This window comes from Emys orbicularis, chromosome 12 (assembly GCF_028017835.1).
Source record: "Emys orbicularis isolate rEmyOrb1 chromosome 12, rEmyOrb1.hap1, whole genome shotgun sequence".
Taxonomy (NCBI): Eukaryota; Metazoa; Chordata; order Testudines; family Emydidae; genus Emys; species Emys orbicularis.
The window spans coordinates 52,810,395-52,827,779 of record NC_088694.1 but is presented as its reverse complement, the minus strand read 5'-3'; positions in this window follow the sequence as shown (position 1 = coordinate 52,827,779).

Here is a 17,385-nt window from a genome sequence, read left to right as displayed (position 1 = left end):
CTCACCCAATTAGAACCCCACCCTACCGGGAGTCACCTCATGCCCAAACTGCTATAGAAAGGGAGATCCAGGATATGCTACAGATGGGTATAATCCGCCCCTCTAATAGTGCATGGGCATCTCCAGTGGTTCTAGTTCCCAAACCAGATGGGGAAATACGGTTTTGCGTGGACTACCGTAAGCTAAATGCTGTAACTCGTCCTGACAACTATCCAATGCCATGCACAGATGAGCTATTGGAGAAATTGGGACATAACCAATTCATCTCTACTTTAGACTTAACCAAAGGGTACTGCCAAGTACCACTAGATGAACCCGCTAAGGAAAGGTCAGCCTTCGTCACCCAGGCAGGGGTGTATGAATTCAATGTACTCCCTTTCGGGTTGCGAAATGCACCCGCCACCTTCCAAAGACTTGTAGATGGTCTCCTAGTGGGATTGGGAGAATCTGCAGTTGCCTACCTCGATGATGTGGCCATTTTTTCTGATTCATGGGCAGAACACCTGGAGCACCTGGAAAAAGTCTTCGAGCGCATCCGGCAGGCAGGACTAACTGTTAAGGCTAAAAAGTGTCAAATAGGCCAAAACAGAGTGACTTACCTGGGGCACCAGGTGGGTCAAGGAACTATAAATCCCCTACAGGCCAAAGTGGATGCTATCCAAAAGTCAAAGAAACAGGTCCAATCCTTCTTAGGCTTGGCCGGATATTATACGCGATTTGTACCCCACTACAGCCAAATCACCGTCCCGCTGACAGACCTAACCAGAAAGAAACATCCAAATGCAGTTCAGTGGACTGATGAGTGTCAAAAGGCCTTTCACCAGCTTAAGGCAACATTCATGTCTGACCCTGTGCTAAGGGCCCCAGACTTTGACAAACCGTTCCTAGTAACCACAGATGCGTCCGAGCGGGGCGTAGGAGCAGTTTTAATGCAGGAAGGACCAGATCAAGAATTCCATCCTCTCGTGTTTCTCAGCAAGAAACTGTCTGAGAGGGAAAGCCACTGGTCAATCAGCGAAAAGGAATGCTACGCCATTGTGTACGCGCTGGAAAAGCTACGCCCATATGCTTGGGGACGGCGTTTCCAACTACAAACAGACCATGCTGCGCTACAGTGGCTTCATACCGCCAAGGGGAAATAACAAAAAACTTCTTCGGTGGAGTTTAGCTCTCCAAGATTTTGATTTTGAAATACAACACATTTCAGGGGCTTCTAACAAAGGGGCTGATGCACTCTCCCGGGAAAGTTTCCCAGAATCAACTGGTTAAAAATTGTTCTTGGAATGTGGAACATATTGTTAGTTTTTATATAAAAAAGTAGTATGTCTAAAGGTGCATGTGTCTTATTAACTCTGTTTTCTCCTAGAGCTCCAGGAAGAAATCACAGCCAGTGTGGAACCGAACGTCCAACACTATCTGTGATTTGGGGGGGCGTGTCATAACTACAAAGGTGAAGGGTAACAGCTCTCCTGTGTACAGTACTATAAAATCCCTCCTGGCCAGAGACTCCAAAATCCTTTTCCCTGTAAAGGGTTAAGAAGCTCAGGTAACCTGGCTGACACCTGACCCAAAGGACCAATAAGGGGACAAGATACTTTCAAATCTTGGGGGGGGGGGAGGCTTTTGTTTGTGCTCTTTGTTTGGAATGTTGTTCGCCCTTGGGACTGAGAGGGACCAGACATCAATCCAGGTTCTGCAAATCTTTCTGAACAAGTCTCTCATATTTCAAACTTGTAAGTAAATAGCCAGGCAAGGCGTGTTAGTTTATCTTTGTTTTCTCAACTTGTAAATGTACCTTTTACTAGAGTGTTTATCTCTGTTTGCTGTACTTTGAACCTGAGGCTAGAGAGGGGTCCTCTGAGCTCTTTAAGTTTGATTACCCTGTAAAGTTATTTTCCCATCCTGATTTTACAGAGAGGATTTTTACCTTTTTCTTTAATTCAAAGCCTTCTTTTTAAGAACCTGATTGATTTTTCCTTGTTTTTAGATCCAAGGGGGTTGGATCTTGATCCACCAGGAGTTGGTGGGAGAAAGGAGGGGGATGGTTAATTTCTCCTTGTTTTAAGATCCAAGGGGTTTGGATCTGTATTCACCAGGGAATTGGTGAAAGGTTTCTCAAGGCTACCCAGGGAAGGGAATTAGCTTTGGGATGGTGACAGCGGACCAGATCTAAGCTGGTAGTTAAGCTTACAAGTTTTCATGCAGGCCCCCACATTTGTACCCTAAAGTTCAAAGTGGGGAAGCAGCCTTGACAAGTGTAGAGTGGAAGAATTACTTCTCCTGTCTTGCTTTCAACCTGGGAATAAACACAAGGAATTATCACCCTCGGCACCGAAGGCTGGAATGTTCAAAATGAGGGTTTGACCCCCCCCCCAATCCCTTTCCAACCAGTGGGAATGGGTTACCCAGTGCTCTGTGGAGAATTTGGAAATAACACCTCACATATGTATTTCACCAGTGAAGGGTGCTAGTGTTTATACATCCACTGATTCTGTTATTTCAGATTCATATCCACTGGGTGTTACGTTTTGATAACCCAATATTGGGCATCTTAACAGCTGAGTTTATCGATTATCTTTAAGCTCACACTGAAGTCCCACTGATGTTAAAGTGGCTTTAGTGTTTCCCTGGATTGGGGCCCAAATTTCATTAACATACTCTGGCATCCTTCATGACTGTGTCCTTCTAGACTCTGAGGTCATTGATTTGTAACGGTGGACAAAGCTGAGGTTTAGTCAAATGATTTAGCAACACCCACATGCAAATGAAGTAGGAAACTGAGTGATAAAGGCGACCCTCACCGAAGAGCTGTCAGCAGAGGAAGGGTTACTGCTTTGCAGCCCACCAGGTTGTTGTGGAAAATGAAAATGATCTGTCTGGGGTTCTTGTTCTTTTTGGCAGCTTTCTCAGGTGAGTGGATGAACCTACAGGTATCTGGTTAGGACAGCTGGGCTAGGACAGGAAAGATGGTTTTAAAGCTAAGATGTAGGAGGTGGATTCAGGAATTCTGGATTCTAAATCCTATAGATTTGAACAAATCACACTGGATGGAATTTTAAAGCCATAAAGAGGATATTGATACTGTATTTTGATTAATCTTTAATGGGAACTAGGTGTCAAAATGCCTTAGGGAGCTTTGAAAAATCTCAGGCTGATTCTGTGCCTCAGTTTCCCATCTGTAAAATGGGGATAACTGTACTTCCCAGCAGTGTGGCATGGATAAATTCATTATTACATACAACCAGATCAGATACTGTCATGAGAAGGGCAACAGAAGGAAAAGAATGGAATTAACTGTATTTTTGTTGTTTATTTACAGGTGTCAGCTCCCAGATCCAGCTGACCCAGTCTGGGGCAGAAATCAAGAAGCCTGGAGAGTCTGTGAAGCTGACGTGTAAAACAGCTGGTTACACCTTTACCAGCTATTACATTCAGTGGTTACGACAGGTGCCCGGGAAAGGACTGCGGTGGATAGGACTTATCAGTCCCAACAATGGAGGCACCCACTATGCCCAGGCTTTCCAGGGGTGATTCACCATCACCAGGGACACCTCCATAAGCACGGCCTATCTGCAGCTGGGCAGCCTGAGAACCGATGACACGGCCACATATTACTGTGCTCGGGACACAGTGACACAAACCACATCTAGAGCAATTCAAAAACCCTCCAGTGAGAGAACCCAGGTGTCCTGCTACCACTGGAGCCTTTAGTCACTCCAGAGAGCATTTGCCCATGTAAACAGACTGAGGGTAATTTCCCCCAAATTTCTTGGCTCTTACCTCACTTACACCTCATGGTAAGTACATTTTTTCTGTCTCCTAAGTCACTTTTCAAAGTATGAATTAGGCTCCTATGACAGAGCAATCTGTCACAGCAGCAAAACTGTCCTGCATAAATGCCTTAAGCAGCAGGCTGTGGGGTATTTTGTGGAGGGGTCTTTCAATCTATCCCATTCAAACTGTTCCACCGTGACTAAGTTAATACCCATTAGGCCTGAAAGAGAACAGGGGGTGTTTAAAACCCAAATATCACCCTCCCCTGCCAGTGGAAGATGTGGGCTTAAATCCCTGCTCCCACATCAGGCAGGGAGGGGGTGTGTGAGAATAGAACTGGCAAGTGCTCCAACCACTAGGCTAAAAGCTAAGGGAAGCACCATGAACTCCTTCTCTGGCACAAGTGGTTTTGGGGAATGGGGTGGAGGAGGGTTAAGTAACAGCTGAGGCACCTAACTCCCTTTAACAGATGGGAGACAGGCCAGTCCTCGCTTACAGACAGTCCCCAAACCAGAAGCAAATACTCACCAGCAACTACACACCACACACAAAAAACACCAACCCAGGAACCAATCCCTGCAACAAACCCCGTTGCCAACTCTGTCCGCATATCTAATCAAGGGACACCATCATAGGGCCCAATCACATCAGCCACACCCAGGGGCGGCTCTATGTTTTTTGCCACCCCAAGCACGGCAGGCAGGCGGCTTTCGGCGGCACGCCTGCGGGAGGTCTGCTGGTAACGCGGATTCGGCAGCATGCCTGCTGGAGGTCCGCCGGTCCCGTGGCTTCAGCGTAACCGCCGCCGAATTGCCGCCGAAGCCACGGGACTGGCGGACCTCCCGCAGGCATGCCGCCGAAGGCAGCCTGACTGCCACCTTCACAGCGACCGGCAGGCCGCCCCCCGCGGCTTGCCACCCCAGGCACCCGCTTGCTGCGCTGGTGCCTGGAGCCGCCCCTGGCCACACCATCGGGGCTCATTCACCTGCACATCTACTAATGTGATATATGCCATCATGTGCCAGCAATGCCCCTCTGCCGTGTACATTGGCCAAACCGGACAGTCTCTACGCAAAAGAATAAATGGACACAAATCAGACATCAAGAATTGTAACATTCAAAAACCAGTAGGAGAACACTGCAGTCTCCCTGGACACTCAATAGCAGACTTAAAAGTCACCATTCTTCAACCAAAAAAACCTTCCAAAACAGACTTCAGCGAGAAACTGCAGAACTGGAATTAATCTGCAAATTTGACACCATCAAATTAGGTGTGAATAAAGACGGGGAGTGGCTGGGTCACTACAAAAAATAATTTTCCCTCTGTTGATACTCCCACCTTCTCGTCAACTGTTGGGAATGGGCCACATCCACCCTGATTGAATTGGCCTCATTAGCACTGACCCCCCCACTTGGTAAGGCAACTCCCATCTTTTCATGTGCTGTGTATTTATACCTGCCTACTGTATTTTCCACGCCATGCATCTGATGAAGTGGGTTTTAGCCCACGAAAGCTTATGCCCAAATAAGTGTGTTAGTCTCTAAGGTGCTACAAGGACCCCTCCTTGTTTTTACTGATACAGACTAACACGGCTACCCCTCTGAAACCTCTCCTCAGCATTTCCTAGGACAGAGGTGGGCAAACTACGGCCTGCGGGATAGTCCTGCCCGGCCCTTGAGCTCCCAGCTGGCCCAGGGTGGCTAGCCCCCCGCTCTCCCCCTCACCCGCAGCCTCAGCTCGCTGTGCCACCAGCGCTCTGGGCAGTGGGGCTACGAGCTCCTGCCAGGCAGCGCAGCTGCGAGAGTCGCCGGCCTGCTCCGGTGCTCTAGACAGTGTGGCGGCATGGCTGGCTCCGGCTGGGCGGTGCGGCACCAGTCCCGGTGCTCTGAGCAGCATGGTTGGGGGTAGGGGGGTTCGATAAGGGGCAGGAGATCCCAGGGGGTAGTCAGGGGCCAGAAAGCAGGAAGCAGTTGGATAGTCATGGGAGTCCTGGGAGGAGGCTGTCAGGGGGAGCGGGTGTGGATAGGGGTCAGGGCAGTCAGGGGACAGGGAGCAGGGGGCGTTGGATAGGGAGTGGAGTCCCTGGGTGGCAGTTAGGGGTGGGGGACAAGGAGCAGGAGGGGTTGGATGGGTCAGGGGTTCTGAGGGGGGAGTCAGGGGGCAGGAAGTGGGTGGGGGCAGGGGGGGCGGTGGCGAGGCTGTTGGGGGAGGCACAGCCTTCCCTACCCGGCCCTCCATACAGTTTTGGAACCCTGATGTGAGCCTCAGGCCAAAAAGTTTGCTTATCCCTCTCCTAGGGGGTAGATGAGGCAGCTCCCCGCTCACTGTGCTGGTTTTTGCAGACCCCATTATCAAGCACCTAACTCATCTCTACACATGCATCCTTACCTCTAGGGCAGCCCCACCTGCCCAGATGGGGAGTTGCAGGGGACGGCTCCTCTCACACCTCTCCGCTGGCCCCTTCTCAGCCGCAAGGGCCAGTCCCAGCCAGTGTCTTCTCCAGGTTCTCCCACTGGGCCTCCTAGTCTCAGCCCATCACACAACAGTTCAGCCCCCTCCCAGGGGCAGCTCTAAACCAAGGTCCTTCCCCATTTCAGGGGCTTGACTTCAGTTCCCCTCCTCCCTTGTGAGGGTACTGGGCCCCCGGGTTTCTCCCTCTGGGAGTCCACGGGCCACTTAAACCAGCCTTCCACCCCTCCTGGGCTCTTGGGTCCCCAGGCCCGATCCCATGGAGTGGGGGGCAAAGGGGGCAATTGTCCCAGGGCTAGGGTTACCATATTTGAATTTTCAAAAAAGAGGACACTCAGGGGGGGGGGGGGAGTAGCCCCACCCCCTAGCCACTCCCTCCCACTTCCCGCCCCCTGACTGCCCCCCACAGAACCTCCAACCCATCCAACCCCCCCTGCTCCTTTTCCCCGATCGCCCCCTCCTGAGACCCCCCACCCTAACTGCCCCCCTAGGACCCCACTTCCTACCTGTCCCCTGACTGTTCTGATTCCTATCCACACCCCTGCCCCCGCCAGATCTCTGGGACTCCCATGCCTATCTAACCACTGCCTGTCCCCTGACTGCCCCCCCAAACCCCAAACCCATCTAACCCTCCCTGTCCCCTGACGGCCCCAATCCCTCTCCACACCCCTGCCCCCTGACAGCCCCCCCCGAACCACTGACCCATCCAACCCTCCCCCTGCTCCCTGTCCCCTGACTGCCCCGATCCCTCTCCACACCCCTGCTCCCTGAAAGGCCCCCCCAGAACCTCCACCCCATCCAACCCCCCTGCTCCCTGTCCCTTGACTCGCTACGCTCCCTGTCCTGCCCCCACCCCAGCTCACCTGCACTCCGCTTCTGCCTGCTGCCTTGAGCGCGCAGCTGCGCCGCTCCGCTTCTCACCCCCTCCCTCCCGGGATTGCCACTGAACAGCTGTTTGGCGGCAAGCCTGGGAGGGAGGGTTGAGAAGCAGAGCGGAGCGGCGTGGCTGCGCGCTCAAGGCAGCAGGCAGAGGCGGAGCGGAGGTGAGCTGGGGCGGGGTTCCCCTGTGCTCCCCCCCCGGGTTACCTACTGCGGGCAGCCCTCCCCGCGCCCCCCTGCCCCAGCTCACCGCCGCTTTTGGGTCTTTAAATAGCCGTCCAGGGGAAATCCGGACATTTTTAGCTTTTTACAAATTCCGCCCGGACGGCTATTTAAAGACCGAAAAGCCGGACATGTCTGGGGAAACCCGGACGTGTGGTAACCCTACCCAGGGCCCAGGACCCTTTTAAATCGCCCCGGCATGGGAGGCTAGCCCCCGGCTCCACCCCTTCTGCCTGCGCCCTCCCCCTGTGTCCGAAGCCTGGAGACGCCCCACAGTCAGAGGAGCCAGACGCAGCCCCACCCCCACCCGGAGGAGCCCCGGTCTGACGTTCCTGCTGAAGGGAACGAAGGGCCCCCCACCTAATTAATGGAGCCCCATAGGCTGGCTCGACTAATTAGGTGCCTCCTGGACCCTGGAGAGGAGGTGGAAGAAGGTGAGGTGATGGGAGAAATAGCGGGTAGGTGGGAGAAATAGGAGATATGTGGGGGTCAGTGGGTTGAGGTGGGGGTGGAGGGTTTGGAGTGTCCCAGCCCCAGCCGGGGTGGGGAGAGCAGGTGCAGGAGATGGAGGGGCTGGGGAGAGCAGGCTGTGGGGGTGGGGGAATTAGGCTTCGTGGGGGGGGTGCCAAGATTTCTGGCGAGTTGCTGGCATTTGGGGGCATGTGGCTACCTGGGTGTGATCGGATGGATAAAGTAGATTAATCCAAGGTTTAAAGAAATAGATCTGTGATTTTATTTTGATTGGTGTCACTTTAAGAAGCTGCTTTATGCTATTTGCTCTGTCTTAGATACTGATCCTGCAAACAGTTGTGCCTGTGGAGGGCTCCCATGCAGAGGCGTTTGCAGGATTGGGGGTTCAGTGAATCAATACTGGAACAAAAGCACTTGGATAGGCCTAGCTCAGGGAATGGGCAAGCTATGGCCCGCAGGATGGATCCGGCCCATCAGGGCTTTGGATCTGGCCCGCGGGATTGCCACCCCGTGGTGCCGTGGGGCTAAGCAGGGGGAAGCGGCCAGCACCACGTCCCTGGGGCCCCTCGGGGAAGGGGGGCAGAGGGCTCTGTCCGCTGCCCTCGCCTGCAGGCACCGCCCCCCGCAGCTCCCATTGGCTGGGAACGGGGAACCGCGGCCAATGGGAGCTTCCGGGGAGGTACCCGCAAATGAGGGCAGCACGTGGAGCCCTCTTCCAGGAGCAGAATGGGGACAGAGTGGGGACAGGGTGCCAGTGGCAGCCAGCCCAGAGCCACTCCAGGTAAATGGCACCAGACCGGAGCTTGTACCCTGCACCCCAACACCCTGCCCTTAGCCCCTTCCTGCACACCGCACCCCCTCCCACTCCCTAACCCCCTGCCCCAGCCCTACATTCATGGCCCTGCATGCAATTTCCCCACCCAGATGTGGCCCTCGGGACAAAAAGTTTGCCCACCCCTGGAATAGAGAGTATCTTATTTAGTGGCTGGCAATGCAGAAATAGAATCCGCCTCAGTTACTCTGAATAATGACCTTTCTTCCCTTCAACCCGCTTTGTAAACATGAAATAAGAGGAAGAAATGCCAGAGACATTGTATAACGACTGGTTGTGGAATATCCCCTCCCCCCCAGTGTTTGCACACCAACATTTTGCCACTATTCCCACAGACGTGCAGAAGGCTGAATGGTGCTTGTGCAGCGCATTGTGGCTGCTGAACAATTCAAGACCGGGCTGTGATATATCAGGACAAGTGGGGGGAGGTAGTTAAAGGTTCAGTTTTGCTTCCTGCGTAACTTCAGGATCGTTCCTACCCACCTGGCTGTCACCTTAACACAGCTGTTTCGGACACTGCCCAAGAAATGCACCGAGTCATTTTAGTTTGGGATTTTCGAAGGCACCCAAACGATTTAGGCACCCGCTCCCCACTGCTGGCAATGGGAATGGGACTCCTCACTCCTTCGGCCTCCTTTGAAAATCTGAGCCTAAGTGACTGGCCCAAGAGCACAAAGTGAATCTGTAGCAGAGACAAAACTGACCCCAGGGTCCCTGATTCACAGCCCACAAGACATCCCGTCATGCTCTTTGCAGAGAACTACGAAGCCCTGGAGCATCAGGAGAGGGACTGGTGGGGCCTGTGCCTGTCCCAGCTTCATGTTCTACATCCCTGGGGAGGGCTCTCATGCAATGGGCTTCGAGAGGGCGAGCGGGTTGGAAACAGCTGTGGAGAGGGGTTTGGTCCAGGGGCCAAACTGACAGGAACAGGCAGGGCCGGCAGCCCCGGGGGGAGGGCGGCGTCCCCCCGGCGGCTGGGGGCAGGGCGCCGGGGGGGAGGGCGGTGAGCCCCGGCGGGGGCTCCGCTCTCCCCCCGGCGGCCGGGGGGAGGGCGCTGGAGGGGAGGGCGGCCGGAGCCCTGGGAGGAGGGCGGCGAGCCCCGGCGGGGGCTCGGCTCTCCCCCCGGCGGACAGGGGGAGGGTGCGGGGGGGGGAGGGCGGCCAGAGTGCCGGGGGGAGGGCGGCGAGCCCGGCTGTGGCCCCGCTCTCCCCGGCGACTGGAGCGCCGCGCCGCCCCCCTCCAGGTGCTGCCCCAAGCACCAGCTTGGTTGCCTGGTGCCTGGAGCTGGCCCTGGGAACAGGCCGTCAGGAAGCATCGCTCTCAGATTGTCTGAAGGTCCTGTCCTGAGTCTGGGGCAGGGAATCCTTCTTCCCCTTCTGTTTTCACATAGCCCCGTTCTCCGGCTCAGAGTTCTGGTCTCTTCTCTACTGTATCAGGTCACCCCCTGACCCTCACTGCACCACGCCCCCACCCCCATCAGCCTCTCGCCCAGCACTGCCCGCTCGCTGAGTTCAGACCCTTTTGTTTCCCACCCGCCCGCCTCTCCCCCAAATATGCAAAGCTGCCACATCCGACTCCCTACTTAACCGCTGACTCCGGCATCTCAGCCAAAGGCCCTGCATCTGGCTCAGGGACTTACAGAGCTGCGCTCCCATCCCATCACCATGCTGGGTCCGCTGAGAATCTGTGTTTTCCTGCTTGGACTCTCACGTGGGTTTGTTTCTCTGTTCACCCGTCGGTTTTAGATCGCTCTGCAGTTCATGGGCTGAGGGTTTTTCCCTAAAGTTCCTAAGTTATCCAGGAACGTCTATCTAGGAAAGTCAATAGTGCTCGTGCTCCTAAATAATGTGAGTGCTTTAGAACAATCCCTCTACAACTCATCCTGTGTGGGAAGACATTGAGATCCGGGGAGTCATACTAGGGAGTGTTTAGATTAATCTCTACATACGGGTCTGTCTCCTTCTCTCTAGTGTATCTGTCTGTGTCTCTAATCTGCTGTTTTTAAACATTACTTTTAACAGCCCGCTTTGTTTCTCTCCAGGGGCCCGGGCACAGGTGGTTCTGACCCAGTCCAGCCCGGAGATTAAGAAACCCGGGGAATCCACCAAACTGACCTGTGCCGTGAGCGGCTTTGATCTCAGCAGCTATGGAATGAACTGGGTCCGACAGGCTCCGGGAAAGGGGCTGGAGTGGCTGATCTACTATTATACATCGTCCAGCAACAGCTACTCACCGGCAATCCAGGGGCGATTCACAGCCTCCAAGGACAGCTCCAATTTCTACCTACACATGACCGGCCTGAAAGCGGAGGACACCGCCGTCTATTACTGCGCAAGAGACACAGTGAGGAGAAGCCGGTCTGAGCTCAGACAAAAACCTCGCCTGGTGTTAATTTAAAAAGAAGCCCCCAGCAGGTGGCGCTCCGGAGCTACACACAGCAAGGAGCCCATGGCAGCAAACACACTCAGCTGGGACAGGCTGGTCTGTCTCCTTTGTCCTCCTCTCCCTGTACCAACAAGACTGACACAATCCTTTAAACAAACGCGTGCAAAAGGAGCCAGGTTGTCTCTCCTGCGGCTTGTCTTCCTTTGCCTCAATCAAACACAGGCTGGGAAAGGAAAACAGTTAAGCACTAATTAGTACCTGTCATTTCTTTGCTTCTCTCAGGCACGAGGGAGTAGCTGCTCCTACTGCTCCAAGTGGAGTCAATTATTAGTTTATTATTTTGTATTATGGCTCCTGGAGTCACAGTCATGGGCCGGAGCTCTATTGTGCGAGGCGCTGCACAAACAGATAAAACAGCCGGTCAGAGCCCCACGGAGCTTATGAACTGTAAGACAAGACACAACAGATGGGCAGGGAGAGATACATGGGGGAGGGGAGACAAGGAACCAATGAGACAATATTGATCAGCATGATCGGCAGGGACCCCTCAGCAAAACAGCCGCCCGTTGTCAATACTTTCTTATGCTCCAGGGCAGAGGAGGATTTTAGGAGAGCTTTGAAGGGAAATAATGAGGCAGCATTAACCAAATTCCCCACTCCCCCCAGCCTATCCCACTCCCAAGGCGAGGGGCAGCTGTGGGGAAAAGCAGATGGCTACTTGTTTAAATAGTTAACAAATGGACAAAGGAGGCTTCCGTAGGAAGATGGGCATTGTCACTGTGGATGAGAACAGGCACCAAACTAGTCCATTCGCCTACCTCCTCTAGCGGTAAATACCAACTGCATCAACATTGCAAGGGGCAGTTATAGAGAATCGAACCCCAGGGGAATTTCCCTCTGTACCTCTCCACACTTGTATAGTGGTTTCTCCCAGAAATCAGTTTAATCTGAAAAACACAAAGCAAATGTTATTAGTGACGCCTTAGACCAAGGCAGACAAGAGAAAAAAGTACTACAGTGACACCTAAAGTTAGATCTAAAATGATCAAATGTTAAAAACGTATAAAGATTGTAAAGAGATATTCGCCTTTAACCTGTATGTGATCACCGTGCCACTGGTCTTCTCCAGCCTCCCTTCATGCGCACAGAGCCCTCGCTGGAGCCGCAGAGACATGGTCAGTTCTCAGTGAATGCCCTGTGCTCTGAGAGGCCAAGGAAGAGGCATCGGGGGAAAACCCCGGAGAGCCCTTTTGGCAGCACAGATTACAGGGAAATCACTAATGGGGAAGGTTTTTCACCTGCCCTAAACAAGATGGGCAGAGGCAGTTACTGTAGCCATTGCCCTTATATTGGCCTTCCAAGGCCGCTGTGTGCCTGGATTGAAAAGGAAGAGTTGTAAAGGTCCTCAGCGTGTGATTACAACCATGATCTAACTAACTGGCTGTCAAGGCTGATTCCCCGCTCTGGCACTCCAAGTGCAGAAGGTGGGGGCTGCAAAGACCTTTAATAGAAGCCTGGAGTGGCAAGTATTTTCTTAACTCCCAAGGTTCCAGATCCCCAGGCCTTGGGTCCTATCGCTGCCACCACCACCCAAATGCAAAACCCCCTTGAGAGCCCAGGAAGGCGCACTTGGGAATTCCTTCCTGTGGGTACCCTCAAGCTCTCTCACCCCTCCTCCGGGGAAGAGCCGAGGAAAGAAAAGAGAAAAGGAAATCAGCTGTTGCCACCAGCTGAACCTGGAACCCTTTGTTCCTCTTAGTAGCTAACTGAATAACATGCACATGGACCTCTTTACTTCCTAAGACACAGAAATCATGTTCTTAAAAAGGGTAATTTGTATATATATAAAAGAGAGGAAAACATCTAGAAAATGAGGCTGTTGCTAGATATTAAAGAGCAACTGGAAAGAATTAAACACCAGGAATGGCTTCCCTGGGGTCCAGCTTAAAGGTTACACAAGAAAACAAAAGCACAGAGGAATCCACAAGCCCCAATTTAAGAGATAAACCTGATCTCATTTAACTGAACATTTCCTGTCCTACTTACATATCCATAGTTCCAAATGAGTAATTCCAGGTATGAATGCTGAGGAATGTTCATACCTGGCTCAAGCTCCTTACAGCATACCTGCTGCTCTGTCTCTCCAGCTGAGAGAACAATAACAAACAGCCCACAGAGGGGAAGTTTTTCCCCCCAATTTTAAAAGTTTCTAGTCTTCCCATTGGCTAGTTGCCAACACACTTCCTTTTACCTAAGCATTTCAATGAGATTTCTAACCCTTTACAGGTAAGGCAAGTAGAATACCACTACTAAGAAGGATTTTTATAGTTAACTGACTGGCTGAGTGTCCATAAAAGAGTGCTACCCCCCTCCCTCCATTTACCACACTGGCATATCCACAAGCCTTTGTAGGAAGAGCTGAATAGCTGAACTTGAAACTGCTGCCAAACCCAGCTGTTTATCAATAGCCACTAATCCCACGTGATTAATTTAACCTAGAACAGGTATTTTAAGGCCACCTCACCTCAGTATTTGTGTGTGTCACGTTCATTAGCGAATCTTAAAGAGGAGAAATGTAATTCCCACTGTATAAATGGGGAACAGTTTTAGTGACCTGGGAGCCTAAGTCCAACTTTCAGAAGTGACTTAAAGTTAGCAGCCTGAATCCCAGAGAAAGTGATTTGGATTTAGGTTCCCAAATCACTTAGTTACCCCAAGCCCAACTCCCTGAGGCACCTTTGATTTCAAAGGGATTTGGGTCAAAGTGCCACACACTACCCACAGGGTCAGAGCGCCACACGCTACCCACAGGGCCGGCCCACAACATTTTGGCACCTGAGGCGGGGAGCTCAAATGATGCCCCCATGCCCCCTTGCTTGGGCCAAAAGTTTGAAAGGTCTCAATTCTGCCTTCTTCCTGTTCTACTCCTCTCATGGTACCGCTCTGCTACCTGCCCCAATAAAGGAGAACTAACAACTTAAAATGCCTTGTTCAAAAATGTTAAGTAACACTTAACTTTCAAATGCCTGAAAAGCAAATGTAACTATTTTTGTCTGCATAGTAAACACTGGCATTTTCATCTGTTTGAATAAGCAAAGTGGTGCTTTCCGTGCCTTATTGGTTGCAAAGATTTGAACTGCTTCCTGAAGGTCCACAGTCTGGGCCAGCTCATGCTCTATTGAGATGGTTGCAAGCAGGACCGGCTCTAGGTTTTTTGTTGCCCCAAGCAAAAAAATATTTGGCCACCCCCCTCCCCCTGCTTTTTTGTGTGTGTGTGTGTGGCTTTTACACATGTTCACACAGCACCTGATTTGCGTTGTTTTCCACTCTGCTCAGCAATGGCTGATGATGGCTCTTTAACCTCATTCCAAGGGCATCTCTTAGATTCCAAAGAAAGATGGGGCTTGTATTCGTTACTTGGTTTACTGGGGGCACCGTGTCTTATTAAAGGAGAATCGCTTTTGCATTTGCTCTTCTTTCAGCGCATGCCCCTCCAACTTCACTTCCCACCCAGACTGGAAGCGAGATCGGAGAGTTTCACTCCTTAAAGTCTAAAACCCACGACTGTTTCTTTCCCCCGCTTCTCTCCCCTTTCGGTAAAAGGCTCCTGGTGTCTTTCCCTTTCACCTTAATTAGAAGAAATGTCCCCTGACCCCCCAGTCCCCGCTTTCCCATCACCACCCTCCTTCCAGTGACCTGCTCCTGTAGCGAATGCCTCACATGTCTAGGGTTGGGAAATATCCTGCAAATCAAAAGGGAGGGGGGTGGGGGGGATTAGGACAACGGGGTCTGGGGGCGCCACTCAGTCTGTCCCAGAGCCATGAAAAAACCTCACCTGGACAGTTCAGCTCTTAAATCTCTCCCTCCTCTTCCCCAACACTAGCGGGGTTTGCATCCAAGCAGCTGTGAATTACATTTACTGCTGGGGATGGTTCTTTGTTTGTTGTTTTACCGCAGTGTCGCGGGGTGGACACCTGCTCCTGCCCTGGAGGGCTGGAAAGCAGCCCTGGGAGAGGGCTGCAGGGGTAAAACCAGCCCTGCAGAGGGCTGCAGCTCTAAAAGCTGGGCTGATTGGGGAAGCGGCCGCAGCTGGGCCATGCCCCAATCAGACCCCAGCTGGCCTGTATATAAAGGCTGGGAGCCAGGAGCTCAGCAGTCTCCCTCTGTGTTCAGAGCGAGAAGGGCCTGGCTGCAGGGAGCTTAACCAAGTGCCTAGAGTGGAGCAGGGCTGGGGAAAGGCCAAGGGAGCTTGGGAGCTCCGGCCTAGGAAAGCCCCAGGCTGCAGGCCTGGTAAGGCCTATTAGGTACTGGATTGCAGGCAGGGCCAGCGCTTCCATTTAGGCGACCTAGGCGGTCGCCTAAGGAAACAGGATTTGGGGGGCGGCAATTCTGCAGTGGGGGGTCCTTCCGCGCTCCGGGTCTTTGGCGGAATTTCTGCAGCGGGCCCTTCACTCGCTCTGGGACCCGCCGCCGAAGTGCCCCGAAGACCGGGAGCGCGGAAGGACCCCCCGCCTAGGGCGGCAAAAACCCTGGCACCGTTCCTCGTTGCAGGGGGCAGCCCATGGGTAGGCAGAGGCAGCAGGTCCGAACCCCTTTGTCTGTGATGAGTGGCTGATACTGCAGTCTGCCCCAGTGAATGGGGGCTAGATGGAGACTGGGCAGTAGCTAATACTGAGGCACAGTGGGGATAGTGGGTGGGGGTTCCCCTGGGAGAGGGAGACCCAGAGCTGAGAGGGGTAACTGCCAGGGGGCAGCACCCCAGACAACAGGGCACAGGGTCCTGGAGGGACATGGGGACCAAGCAGCAGTGGATCACTGGCCTGCAGGGGGCACTTCGATGGCTGGGAAGTGGGAGGGAGTGGCTAGGGTGTGGGGCTACTCCACTCCCCCCCCCCCAGAGTGTCCTCTTTTTTTGAAAATTCAAATATGGTAACCCTAACGCAGCTAGACAATAATCCGCACGAGTTACTGGATGCTCTTTTGCTAGCAGGGCTGCACTTTAAGGCGCATGGGTTTGGGTACCCCCCTCCCGGTTTTGCAGCTCTGATCGCTCTGCAAAAAGACCAAAGGAAAGCAGCGGCCGATCCTCAGCTGGTGTGAATTGACATTGACTTCAGCTCTGACCATTCCCACCAGCTGAGGAGCTGCCCCCAAAGGTGTTTCTCAGCTACACCTAGCAAGAGTGACACGGGTCCGGGACTCTCTCCGCCACCCAAGGCCCCGATCCTGCTCTCATGAGAGAGAAGTCAGCACAGATCCTTGTCGATCCCTGCATGACACTGTCGGATTGGGTTCCTGAGCACGACTGGCTGGCTGGGGGAGTCCCAACAGGTATAAACGGCAGCCTGCCCCAGGCCGAGACTGAGTTTTCTCTCCTTTGACATCCAACGAGCTCTTCCACACGGTGACATCCCTGCTGGGTGAGCTGCGGTTGCTTCACACACCGCTTCCACAGGGCGATTGTTTACAGGACCAAGTGACCCGCTCTTAAAACCCCCACAGACCACATGCAACTACACAACCTGCCTTCCCTAGACTCTGCCCTGCTGGATGGACAGGGGAGGACAAAACCCTGCATTACCGGGGTCATTTTCCTCTCTCTCCCCGATCTAGCACCCGCAATGAAGATGTGGCTGCGAAGTGCAACAGCCCAGTGGACGCTGATGCGTTGAGCAGAACCACGGGCCCATTCCTGAGCTTGGATCCCCTCCATGAGCAGGAAGGTGCCAGCTCTGGGGGAACATTGCCAGCAAGGACCTGTCCTGGTACTGAACTGATCCGTAGCCGGATCCGGATCCCCGCCAGTCCGCTGTTGATTCCTTCCCCAGGAGTTTATAAGAATGTCTGGACAGGATCTATACATCTGTTGTGGCCCCCACTGTCAGCTACACTCTGACACGGGGGAGCTCTCCCAGGGCTCGTGTTGTGCGGGGTCTCACTGCCCGTCGTGAGCTCAGGGAAGGAGCAAGGCTGGAAATAGGATGGTGGAGTCCTCACTCTCCAATCCTTCCTGGGGCGAAATTCCCATTGACTGCCTGGGGCGGGGGCGGGGGGGTAGGCTCCAGCCCTGCGCCTTTCCATGCAGCCCTGCAAAGCACGTGCCCCTGGCAGATCTTGTATTCGTGTGGATGTGCCCGCACAGGACGGGGAGAGAAAGCCAATTGTCAGGCAACCCAGCACCTCGCGTCTTTCCTATGACAAGGGCAGCACCTGCCCATGTCTCCGGGCCGTGGCTGGGCAGAGGGGCTGTGTTCAGGTGGGAGCATGTGTGGGTCCATGGTTGCAAGCCAGCACCACGGGCAGCAGCTCAGGAAAGCGCTTGGTTATCAGACAAGCAAACAACACATGGGGG